The sequence below is a fragment of the Dipodomys merriami genome, unplaced genomic scaffold, assembly GCF_024711535.1.
Source record: "Dipodomys merriami isolate MVZ:Mamm:240054 unplaced genomic scaffold, mDipMer1.0.p SCAF_1, whole genome shotgun sequence".
Lineage (NCBI taxonomy): Eukaryota > Metazoa > Chordata > Mammalia > Rodentia > Heteromyidae > Dipodomys > Dipodomys merriami.
The window spans coordinates 16,640,041-16,663,202 of NW_027202270.1; the positions used below are offsets into that span (position 1 = coordinate 16,640,041).

Here is a 23,162-nt window from a genome sequence, read left to right on the forward strand (position 1 = left end):
CAATCACCCTAGGATCTGTGGCAACTCCAAAGCAGGCTCCTTAACATCCCGGAGCTGGAGCAGGCCCCAGGTCCCTGCAACCCTGATTGATTCCCACAAATCCGTCATTAGCTCCCTTCTAGCCCCGTCCCTGGCCACCAAGATGCCCCTAATTTCCCCCACTCCCTAGGCAAACCCGCCGGGCTGTCTCCAGCCTTCATTCCTGGAGCTTGTTCCTTGGGCCTTCCCCTTCCCTGGGGCGGGTTTAAGGGCTGGGCGGAGCTGTCCGCCCGAATCCCCAGTGGCCCCTTTGGTTCCTGGTTCTATATATATCCCTGTCCTTCTCTGCAAAGGGTTTGATATGGCTTTATGGGCATTTCCATCCGCTTTACAGACACAGCCACCACAGAGGCCTGTTTCACCGAAGAAACCTCAGTGGAGCCGGGTCTGTAGCGGATTCAGTCTGGTCCCCTGAATCAAGGCTCTCTTCTCTTCCTGCACTCCCCAACCCTCCCTGCCCTCCACGCCATCTCCCTGCTGCTTACCCCCAAGTGAACAACAACAGAGCCCTGGGGAACACTCAGCCTCATTGCCAGAGGATTTTGGAGCTGCAGAGATTCATGGAGAATTCCTTTGTGTCCATTCTCTAATTGTAGAAGGTCTGACCCTGACTTCTGGCTTAAGCTCTGTTGTGATTGGGCATTTGGGGAAAAGAACGGAATCTCTGTTGTGATTGGGCATTTGGGGAAACAAATGGAATCTGATGGGTGCTAGCAGGTTCTCTGGAGGCATAAAGTGAAAAAGGATAGCCTTTCCATACTGAGGCTAGAGGAGCCAATCATTGGGGGAAGGGAGGGCTAGTAAGGAGATTCAGGAAGAGAACTAGGTTTTCTAAGTTCAAAGTGAGAAAGGGTGGGTTGAGGATTTAGGTCAGTGGAAGGGCACCAGAGCACTAGGCAATGGGCTGGGAAGGTGACTCAGTGGTAGAGAGCTTGCCTTGCATGCATGAGCCCTGGGTTCGATTCCACAGCACCACATGAGCAGAAAAAGCTGGACATGGTGTTATAGCTCAAGTGGTAGAGTGCTAGCCTTGAGCTGAAGAGATGAGGGACAGCGCCCAGGCCCAGAGTTCAGGCCCCACAATAGACAAAAAAAAAAAAGAACACTAGGCAAGGGCAAGTGCAAGTCCCTGTGAGTTTGATCCTCAGCACACACTGGGCAGGAGTAAAGTGAGGAAGGGACCAGGTTATTGATCAAGACAGTAGGAAATACTTCCCAAGGGAATTCCTCTGACCATGTTAAGAGATAGACTTAGCAAGGAAAAGTTTGCATAGAATAAAGGGTAAATATGTGTTGTTTACCTCTGTGTGTGTGTGTGTGTGTGTGTGTGTGTGTGTGTTAAGTATCTAAAGTTGCACAAAGAAGGTGCCTTCCCTACCCCCCCCATTTTCAGTTCAACATTCCAGATCATCTCAATAGCTAGCATTTTATGTACCTGTTGAGTACCAAGTACTCTGATGGTAAATCTTGCTGTATTCTTCAGCACTCTGTTTTTTATTGGATTAGTATCTTCCCATAATACGGAGAGTAAAGCTGAAATTGAGAAAACATAAGTTCTCTAAAGTAACATAGCTTAATAAATAAATGATGAAGCCAGTGTTAGACCAGCTCTTTCCACTACACCATGCTGCCTCCCTATGGAGCCTATAAGCAAGTGGTAAAGCTGACTGGTAGTAGTTTGTGGTCTGAATAATGTTTAGTCTCTTTCCGTTATTTAACATTTCACATTGCCACATGGTTTTCTAAACTTGACACCTGTGTTTACTTGTGAGCTCCTCTGACATTCTGGCTGATTCTTTGAATCTAGGAATTCCCAGGGCCCTGGGATGCTTGGCTATGCCCCATGAAAGACTGGCACAACTTTGTGGGCATCTCTTTGTTACTGTCCAGCTGAGCCAAGGAAAGAAGGCAGCTCATTGCTGCTGCTAAAGGCCTTCAACCCTGGCTTAGAGACATCAGTCCATTTGTGACTTTGCTGTCCAGAGTGGGCTGGCTAGGGATTTTTCTTTCCCCTATGATGTTTACTGTTCTTTCGTGGGATTTCAGATTTCCATGATGGTGGAAGACTTGTAAAATGAAGGGGTGGGGAAGGGTTACCATGGCAGGAGCCTGGGCCAGGCCAGGTCGAGCCAGCAGCACAGACAGCTTTTATAATGGTGTGCAGGGCTGGGAGGCTTATAAAGGCGATGCAGGCAGATAGGGGGATAAATCATGTAAGCAGTGGGCAGGGTGGTGAAGCCGAGGTTAGGAATTAACTTTGTGTTGGATGAAGCCCAGCTTGTGGGATGGGAAGAGAGGCCTCTCCTCTTTTCCTCTCCCCTCAGCTCTGTTCTTTGCCTCTTCTTTCTGTTGGCCTCATTCACTGCAGGCTGTGACATGTTTGCCCTAGCCCTTCCTGTCCCTCCTCCAAGTTGCCTGAACTAAATCAACAAGGGAGAGTGTACCCCAGAGCAAGGGGGGAAAAAAGTATTCCTGTGTGTCTACCAATCAAACTGCTTGGTTTATTGCAAATGTGGAGTGGAACCAGCTGATTCCTTCCTTCCTATAGCTGTATAAAAGACTGTCCACTCCTAGTTCCTTTCTGCTTATTCTTATGTATTATGGCCTTTATATGGAAAATTGACTCAAATCCTTTGGGATCATAAAGAAAATAGAAAATGACCTTCTAGCCATTCTGAGATTCATCTTGATAGAGTGTCTCAGACTGCTTGAGGATCTAGGCTTAACTTGGCTTCTCTTAAGGATTGAGGCAAACTCAGAACTCTTCATTCAAGAATTGTATTTGATGTCAACATCTTTTCTCCTGAGATCTCTGTGATTCATGTATGGAAATGAGTAGGAAGCTGAGAAAAATGCCAAGAGGCCACAGGAGTTGTCAGAGAGGACTTTGTATAAAAAGAAGTTGAGGTTAAATTCCCTCTGACTTGTGCATATGTACTAGTGGTTGAGTGCTAAGTAATGAGCCAGCATTTCTAAGCCTCTCCATGTCAGATCAAGACCTGTTGTGCTCTTTGACTTGTCTCGCAGCCCTCTGTGTAATGCTTTGCAAATGGAGGCTGGTCAATAATGTTTTTTGACTATCTGCTTTGGTCCTTGACTTGAATAATCAGCCAGCCCCAGGCTTCTTCTCCTTCCTTCTCTGCTACCATCTCTCACCATAAATTATCCCTCCAATCATCCTAACTTTCAAGTAGAGGGCTCATCCCCAGCAAAAGTCATTGACTACACTTCTTCTCCTTCTCACCCCCCAGAACTGTCATATCACTACCACTTCTCTTTCTGATTAGGCCATAATTGAAAACTGGTTGCATTTTTTTCTTTTCTTTTCTTTTCCTTTCCCCTTCCTTCCTTCCTTCCTTCTTTCCTTCCTTCCTTCCTTCCTTTATTTCTTTCTTCCTTTCTTTCTCTCTCTTTCTTTCTCTTTCTTTTTTTTTTTTTTGCCTTTTAGTTCCAGTGATGGAAAAACATTAAACTGAGGTTTGGGTTTTTTCTCCCCACACCCCACCTCTGTTTCTCTTTTCTCTTTAAAAAAAAGTTATGGTGGGATGCTTTTGGAAAAGCTGTCCCCAGCCTGTTGGAGCCCCACTCACAAACCCTAGCCTTCTCCTAGAAGACCAAGGCTTTTCAAGTGGTTTGCATTGAACACGTCGGAGGCCCCCAATGCCGGTGACAGTTTCTGTTAATTATAGAGGCTCTTTTCCCCTCTCACATTAGTCAAAGGAGTTTTGTGTGTTTTAACAGCGTTTTCCCTTGGCCTGAATAAGACTCTGTTCAGACTCTGTTTCCTAGGGCTGGTAAGTCGGCAGCACTCACTGATACCCAGTAGCAGTGTTTCCTTATTTGCTTCTCTAGGGGCTTCAAAGACCACGATGGAGGGGGTGCTTCCTAGTGTGCTTGAAATTTAGTTGTTTCTGGATTACAGACACAGTTCTTGTGCAATCAGAAACTTCTACAATTCTGGGCCTCAGAAAATAGATGAGTGCTGTGTGTGGACATGACCTCTGGATCTATGGGTCTGTGTATATGTATGGGTCTGTGTGTGTATGTATGTGTGCTCATGTGCATGCACCCATACATGTTTTTATTCTCTCTTAGCATTATCTAGTTCCCATGTATATAAGCGTCTCCACCTTGTGGGGCTGCATCTGTGCATTATCCTGGGAATCTTGGCTTAACATTTTCTACTTCTGAGGCCTGTATAAGTATTACTTGTAGGCCTATGGAGTACTTACATTGCTGTCATCTTTTTGTTTTGAAGCCCCAAGAAGTGACATTTTGCTTGATTAGACCAAGACATTCTAAATAGGAATCAGCACTGGCACATGAACTGCCTAGGGACTTCTCTGAGAGTCCAATCTACCAATTTGGCCGGGAGAAAACAGGAGATCATTGAAACAAATTCTGTTGCATTAGAAATCCTATGTGGCGTGGCAGTTTGCTGGATAGGGTTGTGGGAAGGGAACAGCAGGCTAGAGCTGCAGGTAGAGTCGAGACTCTTCATATGCAACACATTCTTGGACATGTTACATCTATTTGCTAGGTGATAATCACTTGTCACATTGTGGACTTTTTCATTCTTTTCAGAGATTAACCTAGCTTGTTCAAAGCCCTGATTCTCCTTAAACATACTTTTGCTTTTGAAATTTTTGTTCCAGTTCCCATCCCAATCTCCTAACCTATAATCTCCCTGTCTAAGCCATTGACTTTCTTGGGATGAGAACATTTGTGGGAAGAGAATCCTGAAAAGTGGTAGATTGAATTGTATTCAGGGATTCTCTTGGGATCTTTGGCACTGAGAGGGACAAATTTTTTTGGGGGGGGGCAGTATTAAATGGGTGACAGTTATAGTGACTTTTATTTCCTTTTTTCTAGAAGTATGGAATACCTTTTAAATAATAATACTAATTGTTTGGCAAGAAATCTTAAGCTTGTACAGAAGAGTCAACTAGCTCTTCTCCATACTTTAAAGAAGAGAGAAGTAAGACCTATAGAGGGGAACTCATTGGGTCATGAGGAAGAGGAGAGTAAAATTAGGAAAGGACTCTTATTTCTCTCATTTTTTTTTTTTTTTTTTGGTGTGGGCTTTAAACTAAGGGACTTGTGCTCTCGCTCAGCATTTCTTTTTTTCATCTAACAAATATTTATTCCTACTTTTATGTACTGTTCTAGAGGCTAGTGAACAGACAAATTTTTTTTTTTTTTTTTTTTTTTTTTGTCCGTTGTGGGTCTTGAACTCTGGGCCTGGGCACTGTCTCTCAGCTTTTCAGCTCAACGCAAGCGCTCTACCGCTTGAGCCACAGTGCCACTTCTGGTTTTCTAGTGGTTTATTGGAGATAAGAGTCTCATGGACTTTCCTGCCCGGGCTGGCTTTGAATCACGATCCTCAGATCTCAGCCTCCTGAGTAGCTAGGATTATAAGTGTGAGCCACTGGCATCTTGCTGACAAAAAACTTTTCCCAAGAATTGACACTCAGCATTTTTGCTCATGGTAGACCTTCTACCACTTGACCCACACCTCCAGTCTGATATTTTTGCTAGTTAATTAGAGATAGAGTCTCGGGGACTTTTCTGCCTGGGCTGGCTTCAAACCTTACTCAGAGATCAGTCTTTTGAGTACCTAGGATTATAGGCCTCAGCCACAGGCACCGAACAAGAATGGACTCTTCTAAGGCAGAAGCCCCAGAAGCTCTGAGTGGCTGAACCTGGAAGCTTATCAGTTATCTGGAGCCCATGAAAGAGGACAAAACTGTAGAAATTGTCACAGATTAAAAATGGTGAGCTAGGTGCCTGTGGATCACTCTTGTAATTTCAGATTCTCAAGAGGCTGAGATCTGAGGATTGTAGTTCAAAGCCAGTCCAGGCAGACAAATCTAAGAGACTCTTACCTCCAATTAACCAGCAGAAAGCCAGAAATAGAGCTGTGGTTTAAGTGCTAGAGCACCAGCCTTTAGTGAAAAAAGCTGAGGGACAGCTTGTACATGCATGCATGTGTGTGTGTGTGTCTCTCTCTCTCTCTCTCTCTCTCTCTCTCTCTCTCTCTCTCTCTCTCTCTCTCACACACACACACACACACACACACACGAGGTTATGATAATATTTATTTTATTTTTTCTAATTTATTTTATTGTTGTTTTAGAGGTGATATACTACAGTGGAGTAACCTTTACACACCTCAGGTAATACGTAATAAGTATATTTCCTTTCACACAGTATCATCTGTTTATGATAATGTTTTAAACGTAAGCTCTTCAATCAGGATCTAAGGAAACTGTTCCTTCACCTGAAATGTAAGTTCCCCATTTTCCTGACTTCTGTCCATTTCCTATTTGTTTTGAGTCTGTGCTTCAGCACGTATTTGGTGCTGCAAATGCAAAACATCTTTCTGCCCTGTGAACACAGAGACTGCAGCGTTAGAAATTCTTCCTGAATTGCTGACAAGGTTCTGCTGTACATTGTTTATGTTTTATGACACACGTTCAACAATATAAACTGTAATATATTAAGGTAAAACATTGAACAAGTGAAGCAGAGCCAAAAGATACTAGTGGCTTGTGTTTGGTTCATCCTGCAAAGTTAAAGGACTTTAACTTAGTCACCACCTTTTTCATATGCATAGGTAATACCTGTTGGTCTAACCCATAATTTTTCAATATATAGTAGAAACCTACCACATATAGGCACAGGAGCATTCTGTAAAACTGGGTTCTTTTAATTTTTTTTTTTGACAGTCCTCAGGCTTGAACTTGGAGCCTGGGCACTGTCCCTGAGCTTCTTTTGCTCAAGGCTAGCACTCTACCACTTGAGCCACAGTTCCACTTCTGGCTTTTTCTGTGTATGTGGTACTGAGGAATTGAACCAAGGGCTTCATGCATTGCTAGGTAGGCACTCTACCACCAAGCCATCTTCTAAGACCAGTGATTCATTTTGACAAAATCACTACATACGTTTTTTTATTTTTGAAATACTTTCAGAATTCTGAATCTCCATGGCACAGTGAGTCTGTTAGGATGCTTGCTATGTCTGGGACAAAATACCTGAGAAAATCAACTTAAAGGAGAGGAGATTTATTTCATTTCATGCTTTGCGAGGTCTCAGACCAGGGTGACTTGGCTGTTGTTTTCCGGACTGTGGTGAGATAGAACATTATGGTGGAGAACATGCGTACAGCAAAGCTGTTTATTTTGTGGTGGATAGGAGGCAGAGAGATCAGATGGGGGACAAGATATAACCCCCAAGTATGTGCCCTCATGGGGCCTACTATCTTCAAGTAGGTCTCACTTTCTAAGTTTCTCCCCTCCTAAGTTTCTATTACCTCCTAATGGCCCTCCTTATGAACCCACCAGTGGATCAAACCATTGATGAGGTCAGAGCCCTGATCTTCTGATTGCTTCCCCCAAAGCCCCGCCTCTGAACATTGCCACACTGGAGATGAAGCCTTCAACACACAAGTCTTTGGAGTCAATTTCAGAACCAAACCACAACAGGGTTGGGAGAACATCTGTTGTACTCTGCCACATGATGGTGGAGCCAGATTTTTATTATTATTATTATTATTATTATTTTGTCGGTCATGGCGCTTGAACTCTGTGCCTGGGCACTGTCCCTGAGCTCTACCATTTAAGCCACAGCACCGCTTCTGGTTTTCTGGTGGTTTATTTGAGATAAGAGTCCACCGATTTCCTTGGCTGGGCTGGCCTTGAACCATGATCCTCAGATCTCAGCCTCCTGAGTAGTTAGGATTACAGACGTGAGCCACTGGAGCCCAGCTATTTTTATTATTAGTTGTAAAAATCATGAGCATAAAGAAGGCCATAAGAAAGGGTGAAGGTAGCAGAGGTTTGAAACAGAAGTAAAATTCCCTGAAAAATCTGATGTTGCCAGAGTTGAGCTTTCAGAGAAATAGTATTGGTGGGTCCTCTCTTCTCCTTCCTGTCTGGTTTGAGTTTGATTTGGAGAGACTACTTCAGTGGATTTACCTTCTTGTTATTCTATCATAAGGGGAAGATCAAGGTGTAACTTTAGAGGACTTTTTAACAAGTTCAGGGCACACTCAAGCTCTCCCTTTTAGTCCCTGACTTTGCCTCAAGAGAGATTTCAGTTGGTGAGCCAGTTTGGAGTATGACGATACACACTTAAAGAGACAGAACTCATATGATGGTTTATATGCATGTGGTCTCTGCGGTCGGCAAAGTGCTCTCACTCCTGTTGTCTTCATTTGATTCTGGTCTTGATGAATTAGGGCCGTATATATGTATTAATAGTGCTATTTTCTAGGTAGGGGAGCTAGAGTTTCCCTAGGTTATGAAGCAAGTAAGCTGCCCAGCCAAGACTCAAACCAGGGCAGTTCAGATTGTTCCATTAGGTTGTCTAAATTGGTCACCTGGTCTTCTGCCTTATGACTCTTGGTTTGACCAAGGGCCAAGGTTCAAAAGGATAAGTTCCCCAGTGTTCTCACCATCCCATTTCAATCTCTTTTGCTTTTCATTCTTCTTAGAACTTTTTTTTTCTTTTGGATACTTCTTTTCTCCATTCCAATTTCTCTGATCCTTCACTTTTAGAGGCTGCCTCATTTGCTTTCCTAGAAATTCCACTAGTAAGGCTTTTGAGAACTTTGACCTACCAGTAGTAAGTACATTTTTTATGTTTTAAATGTCTCCTGCCCTCTCATTCATCTCCCACCCTGAAAGATGGCCTCACCCCATCCTGCCATCATGCTAGCCAAGAGCGTGGGGCAGCTGTGGTCAGTCCCATTTATAAAGCTGGTAAATATGGGACCGGTTTCTGTCCCCTCCAAAGGTCAATATTTGTGCAGAGTTTAATTTTAACTTAACAAGCAGTTGTTTTCTGCAGCTGCCCTGGTGTGTTGTGTTGTGTGTGCTTTCTTTCCCCTTCCTCCCCACTGACAGTGTGTGTCTGTGTATGTGTATGTGTATGTGTATGTGTGTGTGTGTGTGTTTGTCTACATTCATGCAACAGACTTAGTTCTGGTCTTCAAGGCTCTAGGCCATTGACTTTTGGGCAGCCCATTGACATTTGGGGTTCAAGGAAGCTAGGTAACATGGATGGAATAGAGTTTCTTAGAGGACAGGGGACTGAGAACACTGTTTAGTCTTCCATGAGCATAATGTCATCACCATATCTTCTTGCAAAAGAGTTTTTAGAATGTAGAATTTGAGAACCTCCTCCCTCATTTGAAAGCTGTACCATCCCCCTCTTTGCTTTCTAAAGAGTATTAACCGCAAGAAACATAGATTCTCAGTTTTGACAGGTAAAAACCTTTTTTTCTTTTGTCTGTTGGTGCTAGGGTTTGAACTCAGGGCCTTGCACTTACTTGGTTTGCTTGCTTGCTTGGCTGGTGCTCTACTACTTGAGCCATGCCTTAAGCCTTGTTTTTTTGTTGATTACTTTGGTGATAGAATTTTAAAGGCTCTTCTTGTGTTAGCTTCGAAGCTTGATCCTTAAAATCTCAGTCTCCTAAGTAGCTAACATTACAGGTGTGAGTTCATGGAACCTGGCCTGTTATCAAGATTTTGATATTCAATAATTTTATGAATAGATCATTGGGCTGGGTAAAAGAAGCAAATTCCTATCTACATCTAGCTGAAAATCTTTTTTTTTTTTTTTTTGGTTGGACATAGAGCTTGAACTCTTGGCCTGGGTGCTGTCCCCTCAGCTCAAGGCTAGTGCTCTACTACTTGAGCCACAACACCGCTTCCAGTTTTCTGATGGTTATTTGAGATAAGAGTCTCACGGACGTGGGCTGGGAAGGTAGCTCAGTGGTAGAGTGCTTGCCTTGCATGCTTGAGGCCCTGGGTTCGATTCCTAAGCACCACATAAGCAAAAAGAAAAAAGCCGGAAGTGGCGCTGTGGCTTAAGTGGTAGAGCGCTAGCCTTGAGCTGAAGAGCTGAGGGACAGCGCCCAGGCCCAGAGTTTAGGCCCAGGACTGGACCCCCCCCCCCCCCAAAAAAAAAGAGTCTCACGGACTTTCCTGCCTGGGGTGGCTTTGTACCTCGATCCTCAGATCTCAGCCTCCTGAGTAGCTAGGATTGCAGTTATGAGTCCCCAGACCCCAGCTGAAAATCATGTTTTAAAATGATTTCTTGGCTGGGAAGGTGGCTCAGTGGTAGAGTGCTTTCTTGCTTGCATGCATGAGGCCCTGGGTTCGATTCCTCAGCACCACATAAGCAAAAAGAAAAAAGCCGGAAGTGGCTCTGTGGCTCAAATGGTAGAGTGCTAGCCTTGAGCTGAAGAACTGAGGGACAGTGTCCAGGCCCAGAGTTCAGGCCCCACGACCGGACCCAAAAAATAAATAAAATAAAATAAAATAAAATGATTTCTTCTCCTTGCTGGTCCCTACTGAAAGGATATGACTTGTTCCTTATGAGAGTTTGTGGATTGGGTAAAACGTTATTTAAAGGAACTTTAAACAATTTAAATTAGGGGAAATAATTTAATACTAAGTTTATTTTGCCCTTTCACATGCTTGTGAGCATGTCGTTGGCCTGGCTGATTTTAGTACAATAGGCAGTCATCCCAGCCTGCTCAGCGTCGTAGGATCTGAGCTGGATGAGGCGCGTTGCAATGACCAATAGCATATGGGCTCTAGCACAGTGGCTACCTCTTTACACTAGTATGTCTAGCCCCACTTTTGGGCCTTTGTGCTTGCTGTTCCCTCTACCAAGAATGCTTTTACCCTAGATACCTACATGGCTCATTCTCTCTCTTCCACCAGTTCTTTCTCAAATTCTACATTTCTTTAAGTTTATTTTTTATGTTTGGTTTTTGGAGAGAGTGTCTAAGTAAGTAGCATAGGCTGGCCATGAATTTGCAGTCCTCCTGTCTCAGCCTCCCAAGTACTGACAAATGCTACGTGTGTGCGCGCGTGCACGCACACACTCACGCGCACGCTCGCGCTTGAACTCAGTGCCTAGGTACTGTCCCTTAGCTTATCAGTCAAGGCTATTGTTCTACCACTTAAACCATAGCTCTACTTCCTGGCTTTGGGGCATTATTTGGAAATGAGAGTCTCAGATTTTCTGGCCTGGGCTGACTTTAAATCTTGATCTTCAGATCTCAGCCTCCTGAATAGCTAGGACTACAGGCATGAGCCATCAGCACCTGGCAAATGCTACTTTCTAATTGAGGACATTCTGGTCACCCTTTGCCTTGTCCAAAATTTCAGCTGCACATCCATCCCCAACCCATCAGCGCTTTTATTTTTCTTTTGAAATAGAATCTTGCTGTGGAGATTGGGCTGACCTTGAACTCAAGGTCTTTCTGCCCAGCTTTCTGAATGTTGGGATGCCTGGCTCCCACTCACACTTTGTATCTCCTTCTCTGCTCTATATTGTGCCTCCACATTTATCATGATCCATATTCTTGCTCTTTCAAAATGTTTTTTTTTCTTCCCCTAGATTCTCAGTGAGGGTGGGGATTTTAGTCTGTCTGTTCATTGATGTTCCCTGATGTCGTTAGAATAATGGCTAGTACTGAAGCAAAGGAAGGGAGGAAAGAAGGGAGGGAGAAAAAGGGATGGAAGGAAAATAGGTTTCCCAACTCTTAAGGGGTATATACCACACAAGGGAGCTGGTCAGAATGATTTGGAGGTCTTCCTAAACTACTTATACCTTTAGTCCCCACCAGAATTCTGGTATGTGGCCTAAGAGCCACATGTCATCGCACAGCGAACCACAGTTACTGATAGAAATGTGTGGCATGCCTTCTCTGTGTTGAGTAGGGGGAAAAAATTGAGAACCACTGTCCGACAGAGTCTGAGAGGGCCTGTCCCTTCCTGATTTGTGCATTATAGGCAGCCCTCATACCAAGAGGGGTTTATTTTATTCTCTCCTTCCCTCCTTTTCCCCTCTCATATATATCCCCAGCCCATACCTCCTTTCCCTCCCTTTTTGTTTCTTCTCAGCCAGACACAGGCTGCCTACATTGTGAATGGTTGTAGTTAGGACACAGAGAGCCCTTGACTGCAAGTGCTTCTTGTGACATCAGCTCTGTGGCTTTAGGGGGAAGGTTGTGGCTCCTGGTCCCTAAGGGAGGGGGCTGTTTTTCTCTTCTTGATCGTTCACATTGGTGCCCGTCTGACTTATAAACTTTAATGGCCAGTTTTAAAGGTTACTTCCATGGGGCACCTTTGTTGCCAGTTTTAGTTTTTTAATTTGGAAACTTTTTCCCCTTGTGGTCTTGGGAGGAAAGATTTGGTACCATTTGGGGCTGGGAATGGGTATTTGTGGGTGATGATGAGATAGCACAGCAACATTCTGGCTCTGGCGCCAATAACCAGAATCCTGACATACTATCCAATGGCCCATAGGAACCCCCAAATGAGCAGATGATTGATGTTGGGATGTGTAGCCTTAGGCAGCATCGGTCAAGGGTATAGAGGGTTGGTAGCTTGTTGCACTGTCTGGGAAGAATGGTGACCATAATTTGGGTGCTGAGGCACTGGGAAAGGAAAAGGATATCTGACTCCTATTCTAAGACTCTTGCTCTTCCTTGACTTCTGGCCCCAATCCTTTGTTATGAATGTGAGCTTCCTTTACAATGGTTAAGTTCAATCAGGATGGGATCAAGAGTTCAGATACATAATTCACAGTGGAGAATGTGCACTTTGGTCATTTCTCTAGTGCATCATGGGTCCAGAACTAACAGAGATAGTCTCAGTTAGTCTTTGTTCCAAGGCTTTTTGCCTTTTATTCTTTTTTTCCTGTATGTATTTTTTATTGTAAAAATACTATGCAGAGGGGTTACAGTTACATGAGTAAGGTAATGAGTACATTCCTATTGAGCATTTGTTACCTCTTCCTTTGTTTTTCCCCTACCATCCCCTCCCCAACTCTTCCCTCCACAACCCCCCCTTTTATTCTTGAAACTTATTTGGAAAACAAACAAACAAAAAAACCCAGACAAAGGCCCAACTGGCCTTCTGTCAGGATAACTTTATATAGCTTCATATGCTAAAAATAAATAAATAAATTTTAAAAAGCCCACTTTAGCAATCTCTAGGGGGGAAATAGTATTAGAGCAGAATAGTCAAATAATAACATCTTAGAATCAGGAGGGTTATTCACAGCAGTCTCACAAAACCCTTATTCAGGGTCATGATCTGAAACTAAGAATGTTGAGGGCTTTTAATTTATTCTGTAGGTACTAGAAAGGAATTTTGAGACATTTAATTCTGAGCATGCCTCCTTTCTGGGTCTTTCTTGTTGTAAATAACTGGAATAGTAATACAAAAAACTGATAATAATCTAGCTAATAGATTCAAGAAGAGAACAAATATATAAATCAATTGATGTGCTGGGTGCTGGTGGCTCACACCTATAATCCTAGCTACTCAAGAAGCTGAGATCTGAGGATCGTGGTTCAAAGCCACCCTGGGCAGGAAAATTAGTGAGACTCATCTCAAATAAACCACCAGAAAACCAGAAGTGGTGCTGTAGCTCAAGGGGTGGAGCACTAGCCTTGAGCTGAAGAGTGGAGGAACAGTGCAGAGGTCCAGAATTCAAGCCCCCATCACCAGAAAACAAACAAAACAATCCATGCTAACACTTGAAGGGATAAACTTGTACCTAGACTGCTGACTGGTATCCTTGTTGGCCAAAACCCCCATCTCCCTTTTCTAGTGTTGGAATTTAGGATTTAAATTTGGATGAGGGGCTGGGAAGGTGGCTCAGTGGTAGAGCGCTTGCCTTGCATGCATGAGGCCCTGGGTTTGATTCCTCAGCACCACATAAGCAGAAAAAAAAGCCGGAAGTGGCGCTGTGGCTCAAGTGGTAGAGCACTAGCCTTGAGCTGAAGAGCTGAGGGCAGCGTCCAGGCCCAGAGTTCAGGCCCCACAACTGGACCCCAAAAAAAAAATAAAAATAAAAAAAAATAAATTTGGATGAACCTAAAGAATTCTGGAAAGGAGTCTGATATAGAAAAAGGGGACAGTTGGGGCTGGGAAGGTAGCTCAGTGGTAGAGCGCTAGCCTTGCATGCTTGAGGCCCTGGGTTCGATTCTTCAACACCACATAAGCAAAAAGAAAAAAGCTGGAAGTGGCGCTGTGCTCAAGTGGTAGAGCACTAGCCTTGAGCTGAAGAGCTGAGGGCAGCGTCCAGGCCCAGAGTTCAGGCCCCACATCTGGACCCAAAAAAAAAGAAAAGAAAAGAAAAGAAAAAGGGGACAGCTTAGCCCTCCAAGGTATTCGGTACAAGGAACACCTTCTAGACAGTTGTTACCTTCAATGAGGAATATAGTCACACCAGGTATTAGATTCAGATCTCACTCCTGGTTGTTCTTCCTGGCTGGACAAAACTGGATTTGCTTCGTGTTCCCTGTGTTACAGAGCGGGGGAGGAGGTATAGGGGTTGGCTCAGGGCTGGGCCACAATTAGTGACCTGGAAGCTGGGCTGGGCACCCAGAGGCTATAAATAGCAGTCATGGAGCAGTCTCTGAGCGACTGAAAGCCCAGCCAGACTAGCCGCGTTTCAAGTGGTCTGGGTGGGATTTTTTTCTCTCTGTTAACCATTTGTACATCTGGTTTCCTTCGTGTTGGTGGGGGCAAAGGAAGAGGGTGGGGTTGTGAGCAGAACCAGAATTTCTTATGTGGAGTGACTTCTGTTAGGTTTGCCATATGTATACCTCGATGTATCTAGGGCCCTTTGGACCACTGAAAGCATCTGGGAGTGAGGATGGGAGCCTTTGGAAGGAGACTAGGTCCCACAGCAAGGCATAGGGGGTGGAGAATGCAGAACTTTACAGGGCGCCTGTGGCTAATTTGAGGGTATGGTGGGTGTTGCTGAAGATCGGGAGTCACTGAGATTATTTGGGAGTAGACTGGGCTTCTTATTTCTCATTACTCTATGAATCAGCCCCTCTGTCTCAGCCAAGCCCATCTGCTTACCTTCTTCCCTACAGACATGGTCGTTTCTTGCTTCTTTGCATTTGTGTCCATGGATTTGAAGCCAGAATACTTTATATGAATCCTACTTCTTCCACTTTTTTTATTTGTCATTGAGCATATTAATTAAGCTCCTTAGTTTTGGTTTAATTCATCTTTCCCAATCAGAGAATTTTGACAGAATATATTCTTGTTGGTGTGTGTGTGCACGTGTGTGCCTGTATGCCTGTGTGCCTGTTTGCCTGTCTTGAGGCTTGAACTCAGGGCCTGGGTGCTGTCTCTGAGCTCTCTGAGCTTTGTTGCTCAAAGCTAATGCTCTATCACTTGAGCTCCACTTTTGGTGGAGTAGGAAATAGGAAGAAGTGAGTACATTTTGGGGAAATGTTTGAGACATGTCTTTATTAGAGTAAAATGGGAAACAATAAATGAGTAGACACACTGGAGATTCTACCTATTTTACGGATATGGGGCTCATTTCTACCATTTGGCTGATTATTTTCTCTACTTTTCTTCCCTCACTTCTCTTGAAGGTGTAGTGTGGTTTTAGATGCCGTATTCACTGGGTTAGGGGGCTGTATTGCATAACGAGAGAAAAGGAATTTCTACCTGAAGCTTAGGCTCTTTGCATTTGGGCTCAGTTTTTTAATTAGCATATATTATTTGTATAAGGGAGGTTTCATGTGACATTTCCACACTTGTATATAATGTATTTGGATCAACTTCACCTTCTTTGTCACTCTTCTTTATCTTACTTCCCTTTTCTCTCTCTCTCTCTCTCTTTGTCTCACTCTTTCTCTCCTTTGACAGTCCTGGAGCTTGGACTTAGGGGGCTTGGACTTAGGGCCTGGGCACTGTCTCTGAGCTTCTTTTGCTCAAGGCTAGCACCCTACCACTTGACCCACAGTGTCATTTTTGGCTTTTTTTGTTTATGTGGTACTAAGGAATCGAACCCAGGGCTTCATTCATGCTACAACTATGCCATATTCCTAGCCCTTACTTCCCTTTTCTTAAAACAATTTCAACAGGTTTTGTTGTTCTGTTTCATCTATGCAAACAGTAAATGAACTACTTCAATCATATTCCTCATTCATAGGGTTCAGTTCTTCTAGTTTTAATAGGCCATCCATGTGTAGGCATCCTTTATGCATGACACTGAGGAATAGTAACACGTTGATATTTGGGAAAATGTATAGCATTGTTTTCTCAGAGTCCTAGGAAAGCAGTGTCTTTCTTGGTTGGTTCTCCTGTCATAGAGCTTTGATCTTCCCCCCTCGTCTCATCCTTCCTTCTGCTTTGAGCTCGTTGGACCAGGCTAAACAATTCCTCCCCTCTTAGGTGTTTATACTGTCCCAGTGGTAGGAGAAAGTTGTCATGTCTAGTCTCAAGTGTCACTTAAGCCATCTGCCTAGCTTGAGTCCCTAATCACTCCTTTTTGATCTTCTCCTCAGTCCCCCATACTAGTTATTGCCAGAACTCCCTCAAACTTATCACTAGAATTTTAGTGCCGTACTGGTTACACTGGAGACAGGAGAAGTAGTCTCTTTATCTTCAAAACATGATGCCTGCCTTTGAGTCCTGGGATTTGAGGCTACTTAATGATGTTGGTATTATCTTTCTTTCAATGCATTTATATAGTAAACATTTATTGAGAAATTTAATACATGTCAGTATCATACATTGAGGATATAATTCTGTTTTATTGAAACTACAGCTATTTAAGTATTCACTGTTATGTTGGAAGATGAGGGTTCATGACAGGTGTGGTGGTGCCTACTTATAATCCTAGCATTCCGGAGACAGAGGCAAGAAGATTGAAAGTTCAAGGCCAGCCTGGACTACACAGAAAGGCCCTGCCTTTAGAAAATAAAAAGGAGGCAGGGGAGAGATGGAGATGAGGATTCAAGAATAACTGAAACTGTGAGCTTTTCTTCAAGGAGCTTCGTATTTCAAGAATGAAATGGAAGTCCAAGTAGTATGTGGTAGGAAAAGAATAAGGAAGGTCTAATTCTGGATTTCTTGGGGACAGATTCTGGGACTTGACCTTAGGGCCTCACATTCTTCCTTTGCTTTTTTGCTCAAGACTGGTGCTGTACCACTTGAGTTATACCTCCACTTTGGGCTTTTTGCTGATTAATTTGTGATAAGAGTCTCTTGAACTTGTTTGCCCAGGCTTGCTTGGAACATTGATCCACAGATCTCAGCTTCCTGAGTAAGATTACAGGCATGAGCCACTGACACCCAGCTCATTCTGGCTTTTTGAAGGGGGCAGGATTGTAGGCAGCCAGAAGGATGAGAGACTAATTGGAGGAAGAGAAGAAATTCATAGGCTAGGGCTGGGAAGGTGGCTCAGTGGTAGAGCGTTTGCCTTGCATTCATGAGGCCCTGGGTTCGATTCCTCAGCATCACATAAGCAGAAAAAAAAAAAGCCAGAAGTGGCGCTGTGGCTCAAGTGGTAGAGTGCTAGCCTTGAGCTGAAGAGCTGAGGGACAGAGTTCAGGCTCCACAAATGGACCCCCCCCAAAAAAAATTCATAGGCTAGATTCTGAAGTATGAGAATTTCCCTAATTAAGGAATGGGGAAAGGTATATTAGAATAAACAGCATGTATCCTTTACTTCAAGAAATATTTTTAATGGGAAAAGAGACTACTAACAGGGAAGATACTGTTCTTTCTTTCAGTAAATACTTTTGAGTGCCTACTATGTGTCAGTCACTGTCTTAAAGGCTGTAATCTAGCAGTGACAGAAATTAAGTACTTACTCTCATATAGCATGCAATCCTATCAAATGCTGTTATATTTACCATACTTCTCACGAAACTAAATCCTTTAAGTAAATGTCTGTTTCCTACCAGGATATTGTCATCTCTTACCGTGTGCTATGCACATACTTCTAGAAATTTCTTCTCTTTTCTTCTTTTCCTCCCTCCTCCTACTTCTTTTTTTGAGGCAGAGTTTTAGTGTGTAGCCCATACTAACCGAGCCCACCATCCTTCTGTTTTATCCTCACAAGTGCTGGGATTATAGGTATGCACCATCATGCCTGATTAAATATTTCTTCTTAGTCAGATCTTTGACAAGTTAGTAACTAAGACTTTATTTGCACAACCCTCAGATAATAGTGACAATTGATGCTTTGGCTAATAATAAGCACTCCTATGTTTTTGGAAGATTTTAACAAGGCTTATATTTTAGTGTTATTTTTACTTTATAGTATACTTTCTACTTCTTTTAAAATTGGGCCTCTATATAGGGAACAAATGGTAAATATTAAAGTAGAAAATGTGATTAGTCACAATATCCCTTTCTCAATCAAGCAGTGATCAGTACTCAGCTATGATCGTGTTAACTGTGGCTGAATCGTCTCTCATTTCCTTCAATTACTATACGAATTCTCAGGCCTATCTTCTGCCCTAGATGATGTGTGTTTCTGTTTTACCCATGGTCTCTTCATGGCTTTAGGCCATTTTAATTTGGTCAAGTTAAGCCTTTCTTCCCAAGTCTGCAATTGCCTTTGCCTCAATTCTAAGAGAGGCTGACAGTAGGAATGAATCCAAAATTCCATTCATTTTATATTCACCACATCTGGGTTTCTTTTAGCATCATTTTCTCCCTTGAGAACATTTTCAAGGTTTTCCTAATTTTCTAGTGCTTTTTTGGGGGGAGGGTGGCTTTTGGAAGATTACTGAGAAGTTTCCAGGGCTGATTATCTAGTCTTGAGTCTATTTCTGTATAGTCCCCTTTTCTACAATCTGCTCTCAATAGTAAGAATCCTGTCCCTATTCTCTTGTTTTTCATTTACGCTGTAGGCCTCTTATCCTTAAGTCCTGAAGTGAGGATGATACTTACCCTCTGTTTCCCCTTGTTACCTAGGGGACCACCCCTTCTCCACAGAACACCCCTGGTGGATCTTGCACTCTCATGTAAAGGCACACCCTGGGTAGAAAAAAGAGCAATAAATGCTCATCCTACCTCAGCAGCTACCCAATTTCTGGACATCTCTAGCTTCATCTCTGAAGTTGTTGATAGCATTTGTAACCTCTAGGGGACACTCTGTGTCTCTTAGTTCTTTTGGACTCCTGTAGGCAGAAATCTTTTTTTTTTTTTTTTTTTTTCAGTCAGCCTGGATCTGGCCCTGCAGGTTGTGTACTACACAACTCCAGGGGTTTCTGTTCGTACAAATAAGCTGCTGCTAGAATGAGTGACACAATGTAGTGGCCATGTCCATATTCACCCAAAGCAATTCCTATATATTTTATATCAAAGCAATACACAACCCAAAATACCAAATCCAGAACCCAAAACAAAACTGTTTGCTAATAATAAATTCTTCTCAACATTATCATTTATATTCTGTTAAACTCTTTACATGTGTGTGCTCTGTTCATAGACTCCCCCAGACTTAAATTTTGACTGTCTCACTAGCTATTCCATTTTGGGTTGAACAGATACCTAATTTATCTAAATGGGAGTTCAAGAGTCAGGTGATCTGGGTTCAAAACGTGGTTGTACTCAGTTACTACCAGTGAGACTTTAACAAAGTTACTTTACCTATCTGGCTCCTGTTTCCTTTTGTGTAAAATGGAGATAATTTTCTCTGTAGAGTTGTGGGAGGTCACCAAGATAATGTACTTAGTACTTTGGATTCACAACTAATAGTTATTTTTTTTCAGGGTCTACTCTACTTGACAATCAGTCCAGTTAATGAAATTTGTATCCTCTTGATTCAAAGTTTATGCATAAATGAACTTGAAACCATTATTCCTAAATTGACATATTCTGAACTCATTAAAGCAAGCAACATACACATTAAAAAAAGAATGAGACTTTCTCTGTCAGAAATCGTTAAGATGGTTAGAGCTTTCACTACAGAGTTGGGATAGTCTGTACAGTTTAGTATGGGTAAGTTGGTACATGATTTAGAGGACATGTTTTCAGCAGTGTCAGATATATCCTTTAGTCCAGCAGGTATGGGTGTTGACCTATAGAATTATTAATGTACAAAAACACATTCTTGATCATATTCAAAGAAGCATTGTTTTTAATAAAGCAGGAAAAGAAATGTCCAGTTATGGAATTTTATGAATAAATGATGATAGATTCATATGGTAAAATGAAGTCATTAAGAAGAATGGCATAGACCTGTACACACCATGAAAAAATGTCTGTGATAACACCATTAAGCAGAAAAACAAGATACATAGGAATAAATGTGATATGATTCCATTCAGGAGGAAAACTCTGTGTGTGTGTGTGTGTGTGTGTGTGTGTGTGTGTGTGTGTGTGTGTGTGTGATAGAAAAAATGGAGGATGCATATGAAATTGTTCATAGGCGTTTCCTCTGAGGACTGGGTAGGAGGTAAAAGAAGAGGGATTTTATTTATATACTATGGTGCTTTTATTTGAATCATTATTTTTTTATAATTTTCTAAAATGCCTAGAAAGAAAAAATATATAAATGACTGGTTTTACCCAACATTAACTAACTGCTTATCTTTTGTGTGTGTGTGTGCTGGCCCTGAGGTGTGAACTCAGGGCTAGAACACTGTCTCTGAGCTTTTTTTGCGAAAACTCTACCATTTGAACCACAGCTCCATTTCTGGCTTTTTGGTGATTCGTTGCAAATAAGAGTCTCATGGTGGTTTATTGGAGATAAGAGTCTCATGGATTTTCCTGCCTGGGCTGACTTCAAACTGTGATCCTTAGATCTCAGTCTTCTAAGTAAGTAGGATTACAGGCATGAGCCACTAGTGCCCAACTTATTGCTTGTCTTGATAGAGCTCTTTGCCATTTCTTAACATATTGGGTTCAGTAGTATAAGTTCCTTTCCTCACCTTTCTCAGATCTGGTGGGATTCTCAGTCTCTCTCCATTCAGTTCTCTTGGAGAACATAGGTACTAGGTCAGATTCTCCAATTCTTGGCCATGCTTTGCTCTTAATTAGGGTCACTCTGCCTCTCTTAGAGCAGCCTAATTTCTGATTGTCTCATGGGAAAAGCACTTTCCTAACTGTCCCCAAGAATTCTACATGAGCTTTAGGCCTATTTGCACTATTCTCACACAAGCTGCACCTTTCCTGAAGATTTCTGTCCCCACCTCCAGGTAGATTTATGTCTCTGTTGATTTGCTAATATTAAGAAGGTGAAGATTAGATTGTCCACTTTTCCAGACTCGTTCTAGCCCAGGGCTGGTAGTGAAAATAGTGGTAGCATGTGGCACGTATCTAGCAGATTCTGAATGTCCACCTTCTTGCTAAAATGGCAAAGGGCTTCCTTTTCTTCCTTTAAAGATGTCTCCAGTTCAGCGCTGGTGGCTCACGTCTGTAATCCTAGCTACTCAGAAGGCTGAGATCTGAGGATCTCTGTTTGAAGCCAGACTGGGCAGGAAACTCCTTGAGACTATTATCTCCAATAAACTACTCAAAAAAGCCAGAAGTGGCATTGTGGCTCAAGTGATAGAGTACTTTCCTTGAGCAAAAGAAGCTTAGGGAAGTGCCTAGGTCCAGAGTTCAAGTGCCAGGACCAGCAAAAACAAAAAAAGATCTGTGTCCTGTTCCCTCCGCCTCCTCCCCCCGCCCCCCAACGCCACCAGTGGTACCACTCTTCTCAAAGAACAGCCTACTGGATGCCACCTTCCAGTTTAAGAACTACATCTTTTTTTTTGGGGGGGAGGGGTCCGGTCGTGGGGCCTGAACTCTGGGCCTGGGCGCTGTCCCTCAGCTCTTCAGCTCAAGGCTAGCGCTCTACCACTTGAGTCACTGCGCCACTTCTGGCTTTTTTTTTTCTTTTTTTGCTTATGCGGTGCTGAGGAATCGAACCCAGGGCCTCAAGCATGCAAGGCAAGCACTCTACCACTGAGCCACCTTCCCAGCCCAAGAACTACATTTTGTATTTCCCATTCTCTTCTTTTTTCCTGCATCCGCAATTCCTGAGGCCTCCTACTCTGCCTTCTGGAATTAATAGACTGTTATAGACTCTTTTACCTTCAGTCTCTTCTCTGAGCATCACTTTCTTCCTCCTTCCTGGTCAGAAACCTAGCTTTGTCCTGACAATGTTTCTTTCTCTTCTCTTTTGTCTTCTCAGACTGTGGCTCTCTCCTAGGTTTCTTACCACAAGAGTATGAAGATGGGCAACATGTCTTCCTTGTTTCCAATTGCTGCTTTCTGGCCATTTTTCTTCCCTACTCCCTCCAGTGCCCCTGGTTTGACTCTCATGTCGTAAGATTATATCGTGCAGTCCTCTTGATAGCCACTGTACTGCACTGAGTCATCTCACTTATTTCATGAGGACTTTAGCTCCTGACTCACTGCCACTTTTTCTGGTGCTTATCTAATTATTTTGACTCTTGCTCTGCTTCATTCACTGACTTCCTTGGACATGCTCTAGAACAGAGCTTCTCTAGCATGGGAGATATTCATTTTGGCAACATTTGGCCATATCTGGAAGCATTCTTTTTTTTTTTTTTAAATCGATTGTGGGGCTTGAACTCTGGTCCTGAGTACTGTCCCTCAGCTCTTCAGCTCAAGGCTAGTGCTCTACCACTTGAGCCACAGCACCACTTCCAGTTTTCTGGTGGTTTTATTGGAGATAAAAGTCTCACAGACTTTCCTTGCTTGGGCTGGCTTTGAGCCATGATCCTCAGATCTCAGTCTCCAGAGTAGCTAGTATTACAGCCACTGGCACCCAGCATCTGGAAGCATTCTTGATTATCTCTACTTGACAGGTACTCCTGGCACTAGTGTGATGAGTAGAGTCCAGGGACACTGCTCCCGTCTTAGAGTCCATAAGAAAACCTCCCTAGTGAGGGAAAGTCTAAGTCCAAACAGCAGTGCCTCTGTTGAGCAGTAGACTCTGCTCCAGGCTATGCTAGACTTATCATGTCATCAGTGATCAAAATTTCCATAATCTGAGACCTCAGCTGTATCTATTCTGTGTCTGACCACTTCCTCCTCCTGTGTCTGTACTCTGCCTCTACCTTGACTCAGCATTCCTTCAGTCCCACAGAGTGTCCAATTCATGGATTTTTACCTTCCTTTTCATATTATTCTGATCCATATGATATCCTGCCTCTCTGCATTACCCAGCTTCTGTGGTCAATGCCCCTTGCTTACACTCTTGATTCTATTGTCCATCTCTCATGTATAGTTAAGCTCTGCTTTCTTATCTCCTCCATACTTACATATACAGCCAAGTGCACTCAGATTTAAAAACAACATGCTGACTCTATTTTT

The 23,162-nt window shown here is 43.0% G+C and overlaps 1 protein-coding gene and 1 long non-coding RNA gene across 3 annotated transcripts in view; one reads left to right on the plus strand and one right to left on the minus strand.

The window, feature by feature from the left end:
- The window catches only part of Nhej1 (non-homologous end joining factor 1), a 102,631-nt gene that overhangs the window by 47,619 nt on the left and 31,850 nt on the right, over positions 1-23,162 (plus strand). The gene's annotated exons all lie outside the window — the stretch shown is intronic.
- Positions 1,555-21,946, minus strand: LOC138829646 (uncharacterized). The gene is made up of 3 exons (XR_011372689.1): positions 21,915-21,946; positions 18,783-18,869; positions 1,555-1,572 (listed from the first exon to the last, which is right to left on the minus strand). It is a non-coding gene; the product is annotated as an uncharacterized lncRNA (long non-coding RNA).